Below are 8,786 nucleotides of genomic sequence, written 5' to 3'. Positions count from 1 at the left end.
AACCGAGTCCAAAATGGCTCCTGAGCGGTGGCCGCGGAGCCGAGCCAGCGGGGAAACCCGGATGTTGGATACAAAGAGGCGGGCGGCTGGGGCGGGGAGGGGGAGGGGAGGCGGGCCCTCCGGCCGCGTGGTCCGCGCCCCCCTCGGGGGCGGGGCCGGACAGGAACAACAACACCGAGGCTCCGCCCCCAGCCCGCGCCCTCGGGAGGGGAGGCGGCGCGCGTGCTGCCCCGGCTCCGGGGCCAGGCTGGGCGAGCGCTCCGAGCTGGTGGCGTTGGACTGGGGCCCACTTGGCTGCGGACCCGGGGCGACCCGCAGCCATCCTACTCGATGCCTGCTCCCAGCTATGGAGCCCACGCTGGGGGATGCGTGCCCTTCTGAGACCCCGGAGTGAGTGGGCAGCCCCTCCGAACCCGGATTCCCATAGCCCGGACACCTCCATCCTCCAGCTCCTGCGCATCTGTTTTGGTGGACGAGTTAACTGGCAGAAAAAAAAATAAGCTGAAGTCTGAACTAACAGCAGTCCCCCCCCCCCCAGGACACACTGACAGCTTTTTCCAAGCAGAGGAGGACCCACGGAGCAGCTGCAGGTGGGGGAAGCTGGGCGACCCGCTTCCAGAAGGGCCCTCAGCAGCCCCACCTCCTTCATCTCCCCCTGGAGGGTTACCTGCTACGGTCCTCCCACACATTTAAAGATCTGTCCAGAACGAGCGTGTCTCTGCTCTTCACGCGCGCGCGCGCGCACACACACACACACATACACACACACACACACACACACACACACACACCACAGCAGGTTCCTCCGTTTCAGATCCCACATTCCTTATTACACAACCAGAGCTACTGAGAAGAACGCGGCTCCCAGGACTGGGAAGGCTAGGCACAGCTCAGGGCTGCCAGAGCAGGAGGACGAAGGTGGCACCCAAGAGCCGGGGTCATTTCAATTGTCTGAGCCTCAGATTCCCCATAGGCAGCGTTAGACTCCTCCGGGGTTTGTTTGTGAATCAGGAATTCCCAGCCTCCAAAGTGGTTGAGACCTCAGGCCTGCTCTGCCCACACCTGCCCACACACATCTGCCCTTTTGTCTTATCCTCTCCTTATGAAACCCCCAGATGACCTCAAGCTCTCCGTCCCTCTCTGATTTTCCTTCCTTATTTATTTTGTTTTGTGTGTTGGCCTGCATGTATGTATGTGTTCATGAATGTGTATGCCCAGTGCTCTAGTAGGTTAGAAGGGGTCAGTTTCCCTGGAACCCGAGTTAGGAGTGGTTGTGAGGTACCTTGTGGGTGGTAGGAACCGAACTTGAGTTCTCTAATAGAAACAGGTGCTCTCAACTGCTGAGTCATCTCTCCAGTCCCATGATTTATTATTATTATTACTATTACTAGTATTAGTGATGGTGCAATTTTGGGACAAGAGTCTCCTGGCTGTCCTGGAACTCGCTACACCAGCCTAACCTCGGACTCACAAAAGTCTGCCTGCCTCTGCCTCCCTAGTGCTGGGATTAAAAGTGTGTATTTATTTTATTTTTAATCATATGTATACATTCATGTGCCCGTGTGTGGGTTTGTCCCAGCAGGCCAGAAGACGGCATAGGATCCCCTGGAGCTGGGGCTAAATGTGCTTCTGAGCTGCCTCCCTCCCATGAGTGCTGGGAACTGAACTCAGGTCTTCTGAAAGAGCCATTAAACTCTGTTAGCAACTGAACAGTTTCTCCAGCCCCAACTTTGTATTTTTCTAAAGAATGGTAGAAACTTACTCAAACGAGCCCAAAATGATAGACTCACCATAGTAGGAAAAGCATTCCCTTTTCCATATTGGAAAAAACAATCATCCGTGTGCCAGAAATTAGACTTGTTAGCTCTATTCTTCTGGTGTGTGTGTGAGAGAGAGACAGAGTTGTTGTTGGGGAGGGGTACTGAACACAGAGTGTCTCATATTAGCCCAGGCTGGCCACCTGTTTAAAACACAGCCAAGACCTGGAACTTGTGACCGTCCTGCCTCTTCTCCACTCCACACGCTGGGGCCAGAGGTTAGCACCACCATGTGATGTGAGGCTCAAACCCAGGGTTTCCTACACTGTCAACTCAGCTGTATGCCAGCTTCTGTTCCACACCGGGTTATATGTCACACAATTCCAAGGGGTCCCAAATGCTGCCCTGGTACTGCCGGAGGATCCAAATCCCTATACTGAGCCAGTAGCCTTACAATTGCCAGTAGCTTCACAATTGCATTGTGACCTAGCCAAAAGAGAACTTTCCTCTATAAACCTGGCCTTCCCCATCCATCCCTGTCTGAACCAATGGTACAATCAGTTGCTCATATCAGAGCATCATTCTGAGTCACCCTTGAATGTCCCATGTCCAATCCGCCAGCCAGCCTTAAAGGTACATCCAACATCCAGCCTTTTTTTTTTTTCTTTCTTTTTCTTTTCTTTTTATTTAATGTTCCCTGCATCACACCGGCCTACATCTCACATTTGGATTTCTTCAACAGCGGTGGATGGAGAGGTGCCATAACTGGTCAGCTGCACCCTTCAAGATGCTACATGTATCTTCTACTTATTTTTAAAACTGTATTTCATTTTACTCCTTTATTTCTTTAGTGTGTGAATGAGAGAGGGAGGGAGGGAGCGAGGGGAGACAGAGAGAGAGAGACAGAGAGAGAGAGAGAGAGCAAGCATGCATTGAGGTCAGATGACAAACGCCGGTGATTCCCCCCTTCCACTGTGGGGGTCCTGGGATTCAAACTCAAATCCTCAGGACTGGCAGCAGGTCTCTGCACCCACTGAGCCGTGTCTCTGGCCTGAGTACACGTTCAAATAGTAACCGAAGTGACCCTTGAAGAGAGGGGACTCTGGGTCTGGAGAGGTGGCTCAGGTTAAAGTCCTTGCTGCTACTGCACAAGACCTGGATTTGGTTCCTGGGTCCCCGACTGGACAACTTATGAATGTCTATAACCCCAACTCCAAGGAATTTGACATCCTCTGCTGACCTTCACAGACACCTGTGTTCATGTGTGCACAAGCATGCACACACACACACACACACACCAGATGCATGCCCAATTAAAATTAATATAAATAAAAAGGTGCTTATAGCACATAGCAATTCCCCTTCATCCGTGATTTCTCTGCTCATTATATCAGCTACCAACAGCCATCCAAAGCCCAAAGTAATAAATATGAATTTTTATAAGTCAGAACTTTCAAACTGTGAACCAGCCTGGGTAGCATACTGACTTCTTGCCACCCTACTCTGACCTGCCCAGGACAGGATTCCTGTGTTTGTCCAGAGTTTCCCGTGTTGTATTTTCTACCCTCCCACTGGTCTCTCCTTTGTAAGATTTATTCTTGTTTATGTGTGCACATGTGTGTGCACACGCCTGCAGAGGCAGGGGAGGAAGGCCTAGAGATAGAGTTACAGGTAGTTGTGAGTCATCCACTGGGAGCACTGGGGAGTGAACTCTGATCTACTGCAAGAGCACCAACCACACAGGCTTTCTCTGTGTAGCCCTGGCTGGCAGTCCTGACACTCGATCTGTAGACCAGGCTGGCCTCAAACTCACAAAGATCCACCTGCCTCTGCCTCCTGAGTGCTGGGATGAAAGGCGAGAGCCACCAACGCCCGGTGCACTAAGCACTCTTAACCACCGTAATGGTGAACCTCCGGTCACCCATTGCTGTATTTATGGCCATCCTGGTTATCAGATCAGCTGTCATGGAATCATGGTGTTTGTTTTCAAAGAACCGGAGTTTCAGTAAGTAATGGTCCCTATTCAGAGAATAATGCTGGCGGGAATGCAAATATGCCAGAGAGAAGGCATGAAACATGCTTCCTTTTCCACACAGTGAACAGTCTCTCCCTTTGTGTTGTTGTTTTTCGATTTGTTTGTTTGTTTGTTTTCTGAGACAGGGTTTCTCTGTGTAGCTGTCCTGGCTGTCCTAGAACCAGGCTGGCCTCGAACTCAGAGATCTACCTGTTTCTGCTTTCAGAGTGCTGGGACTTTAAAAAAAAAAAAAAGTGCCACCTCTTTTAGTTAGGGTTTCTATTGCTGTGAAGAGACACCATGACCACGGCAACCCTCATAAGGAAAACATTTCATTGGGACGGCTCATTTACAATTTTAGAGGTTCAGTCCATTACCATCATGGTGGGATATGGCGTCTTGCAGGCAGACGGTGCTGGAGAAGTAGCTGAGTGTCCTACATCGTGCAGGCAACAGGAAGTGAACTGAGACACTGGGCGGTATCCTGAGCATATGAGACCGCAAAGCCCGCCCCCATAGTGACGCACTTCCTCCTTCCTCCCACAAGGCCACACCTCCTAACAGTACCAGTCCCTGCAAGGTTGTGAGGGCCAGTTACATTCAAAGCACCACATACCTGACCCATTTAATTTTACTCTTTCATTTTTAATCAGTGTTCCATACTACAAGCTATATTTTCACATATTGCTTTATGCCATAGATTTCACTGTTAACCACATTTGGAGGGTTATGGATTTTTTTATTTAAAGATTTATTTATTTGTGGCTGGAGAGATGGCTCAGAGATTAAGAGCACTGTCTGCTCTCCCAGAGGTGCTGTGTTCAGTTCCCAGCAACCACATGGTGGCTCACAACCATGTGTAATGAGGTCTGGTGCCCTCATCTGGCTTACAGGCATACATGCATGGTCAAACACTGTATAATAAATAAATAAATCTTAAAACAAACAAACAAACAAAAACCTCTAGTAATATATATATATATATATGTATGTATATATACATACACTACATACATACATATAATTTGTAGTGCAGTACATGCAGAAGCCAGGAGAGGGCACCAAATCTTCTGACTAGCCTTAGAGCCCATGCTTAGCTGCCCTTCGGTTGCTAGAAATCAAACCTGGGTCCTCTGGAAGAGTAACAAAGTGTTCTTAACTTCCAAGTGTTGTTTTTCTGTCTGCTCAGCAGCCACACCTGAATCTGTGATATTTTCACTACCATCTGCACCCTATGGCCCTACAGTCCATACCCAGATGCTCAGACCTCTGCCTGGCAGGATTTCCAGTCCCAAATCAGCCTCAGTCACAAAATGTAGGTTTTAAGTTAGTTTCTATCGTTCTATTTACTAATAAAGACTCTAGAGTCAGTTTTTGGAATGAAAGCCTTCTAGATTAGAGATGTCAAGAGGTAACCAACTGACCTTTCTTTTTGGCCAGAAACCAAACAAGAGAAGCATCTCTCCACTTGTCCCAAACCAAAAAAGACAGATCATCTCTAAATCCCTCCTTATCCCTTCCTGTGTGTCTCTCTATACATGTTACTGGCTCCTCCATCCTCCCGGTGGCTAAATCCTGTTTGATCCGAGATTGATTTTTATTAAGTCTCAAGGTTTAATAGTACTTTATTCATTAACCAATAAGAGAAACATATTTACAGAATGACATCTCCCATCATCTCCTCTTTTCTGTCTAAATAAAAAAGAAGGGTTTTAACCTTAACAAAGCAAAATATATGACACAACACTTATCAAATGAGACTCACAGTTAACAATATTTAGTCCGTTAACTTTTAGCAAGATTTGAAGAAAATATTCCATCATCTATCCTATATTTGTGAGTCTAAAGTCTAAGTAACTTATCTTTAATCCTAAATAAGGAAAACTATAACCATAACTATTTGTCTTCAACTCCCTCAAAGACCACAGAAGGATAATATATACTCTAGAAATGACAGAGACAACTCACTGCCTGGTTAGTTACCCTAAGTTCTTCTGTAATCTTCCATCTTTAGCCCATAGGCCATAGTGTGTCTTTCAGCAAAGCAGGAAACTTTAAGCTGTCCATCTGATTGGCAGTTTGTTAGTCACTTTTCTCTGTGTCCTGCAGAATATCAGGGATGAAGCAGGAACCCTACAGCAATGTCCATCTCACTTTCCTATGGGTCCTGCATGTCCAGTTTATACAGCATAAAGTCAAACAGTCCAGACAAGAGCAGTATCTTGCCCAAATGGCTAGTCTTGCCACATTGGAAGCAAACTCCATAGAATTTCTTTGATGTTCATCTTCCTTTCTGATGCAGGTGGTGTTGCCAAGAGCAGTTGTGCCTCATTGTCAAGAAAAATCCTAAACAATTTTAAATAACATATTCTGTAGGTCTTTGAAAGGTTTGAAGAATGCCTATCATCTCAAATACATCTTAAATACATCTTGAAAACCTAACTAACTTAACTCTAAGTTTTGACTATCATAGGTAATTATCTATAATCTGTACTAAATTATACATTTTTAATGAGCTATATAAACACAGTAAGACATATACATATCACAAAATTGACCTTAAATTGTATCAATAAATGAAAATCCATTCTAAAACAAAGTATTCATATTAATTCCATTTTTTACCTTTAAAAAGATTGGTTGTAGTCATTAACCATTTATAACCAACCCCATTTAAATGAAAACAAACATTTATAAACAATATTTGGGAATTTGGGCGTTTTTCTTTCCAAACTGCTTCCTGCTGGTAGGGGGCGCTGTCATGGGGAATCCTAAGAAGATGCAGAAATCCTGGCTGTAGTGGTCTGCAAGGATGCCTTGTCCCAACTGTTTTGAATGCTGGATCACCTGGGCCGCTGTTTCAGGGGGTCTTGCTTGATCAAACCACATTAGTCTGGAAGGAATCCACAGCTTTTCATTTTCTGTGGAAACAAAAACAGAAATCCTTTTCCCCAGTAACCTGTCCTTAGACTTAAATTTTGGAGTAAAAGCATTTTTAAAATATATAAATTGAATTAATCCAGCAGCATTTCTTTTAACAGTTATTTCCTCAGCAGTCAAATAATTTAAATATAACAGTGCAGCATACAGTATCCAAAGGTTCTCTGTGCTTTCCATCTTTACATGGCTTTTTTATTACTCCATTTCTTCTATTTTTTTCATTTTTTGAGACAGGGTTTCTCTCTGTGTAACTCTTATCTGTCCTGGAATTCACTCTGCATACCAGGTTTACTTTGCAATCACAGAGATCTGCTTGCCTCAGTCTCCGAGTGCCACCACACCCAGCTACTCCCTGTCTTTTAAAAACCATTTTATTCCTTTTCTCTCCCAAGCCTACGTATATTTTAGAACACACTGTAAACCTTTAGCTCTTTTTCTTAATGTGAATCTGTCTTTACTGTAAATCTTTATTTTTTTTTCTGGCCACCAGTCTTTTATCTGGTAAACAAAAACATTGCTAAAATGAAAGTCATAGCTGTATTAGCCGTGGTTTATCAAAGATGGCTGTGGGTACTTTTACCACCAGCACTGAGAGCTGTGCTCACTGCCTTGGTCTACGCTGCCATCCAGCAGCATGCTGCCGGCTTGGAGATATGGTCACTGCCACTGCCAGCTCTCGTAGACACCAATGAATTGTTTGACAAGCTTCTTAAAAGCCATGTGGTTTTTGGTTTTTTTGTTTTGTTTTGTTTTGTTTTGTTTTGTTGCCCCTTATGCTGAGTCAGGAAACCTCCCTTAAAGGAGCCGCGCAAGTCTCTGCTTGTCTCTAGCAAAACAGTCCAACTGAGAAAATGCTGCTACCAAGAAGCCTTGCTTGTCTTTGTTCTTTTGTTTCTAACCATTTATTTAGCTTTTCTTAGTCTTAAGACTACAACAACCAAACTATCTCTCCAATTCTGAATTTGTTATTTTGTTTTGTTCTGCTGTTTTGTTTTGTTTTGTTTTGTTTTGTTTGAGATAGGATCTCACTATGTAGCCCTGGCTGTCCTGGAACTAACTCTATAGACCAGGTTGGACTCGAACTCAGAGATACACCTACCTCTGCCTCCCAAGTGCTGGGGTTGAGAGCATGTGCCCCCATGCCTGGGACTTGATTTTTTTCAATCTATCTTGTCCTAAGAGTTTAATAGAAAGTTTTTCTCCAAATTGGACTTTTTAAAAGTTTTATTTAATGGGTAGGGTGCACGCCTTTAATCCCAGCATTCAGGAGGCAGAGGCAGGTAAATTTCTGTGAGTTCGGAGACCAGCCTGGTTTACAAGAGCTAGTTCCAGGACAGACTCCTCCAAAGCTACACAGGAACCCTGTCTTAAAAAACAAAAGTTTTATATTAGTCAGGCATGGTGGCCATTTTAAGTCTTCTTCATGGTGTGAAAAATGGTGATTTTTAAAACATTATTTGTGTCCCTGTGTGCACACACCCATGCCATCGTGCATGGTGACAGTCAAAAGACAACTTTTGGGAGTCAAATATCCTTCCTTCACGTGGGCTGGAGGTTACACTGGCGGCACGAACCTTTACTGTTCAGCTGTCTTGCCCATCTAAATGGTAACATTTTATGCATGAGAATAGACATATTTCTATTTTAGTAGGGGACATTTGTGCTGGGGGGGGTAACTTAGTTGGTAACATGCTTGCCTCACAAGCATAGAGACCTGAGTTTGATTCTCAGGACTCATAAGAAGCCAGGTCTGGAGTCAGCTGCTTTTGGTGTCAGTGACGGTGGTATTGGGGGTGGAGACCAGTGGATCCTTGGAAGCTTGACAGCCAGTCCCTGTCTCAAAGGAAAAATAAAGGCATCCATCTGAGAAATGTTATCCAAGCTAGTAATGACCCACACACAACACACACACACACACACACACACAGACACACTCATGCATGCACCCATCCATACACACATGCACCCATCCACACATACACTTGTACCCATACACACACACACACACACACACACACACACACACACACATGCACCTATCCATCCACCTACCCACATCCACACACACACATGCA

The sequence above is a fragment of the Phodopus roborovskii genome, unplaced genomic scaffold, assembly GCF_943737965.1.
Source record: "Phodopus roborovskii unplaced genomic scaffold, PHOROB, whole genome shotgun sequence".
Taxonomy (NCBI): Eukaryota; Metazoa; Chordata; class Mammalia; order Rodentia; family Cricetidae; genus Phodopus; species Phodopus roborovskii.
This window is presented reverse-complemented; position numbering follows the sequence as displayed.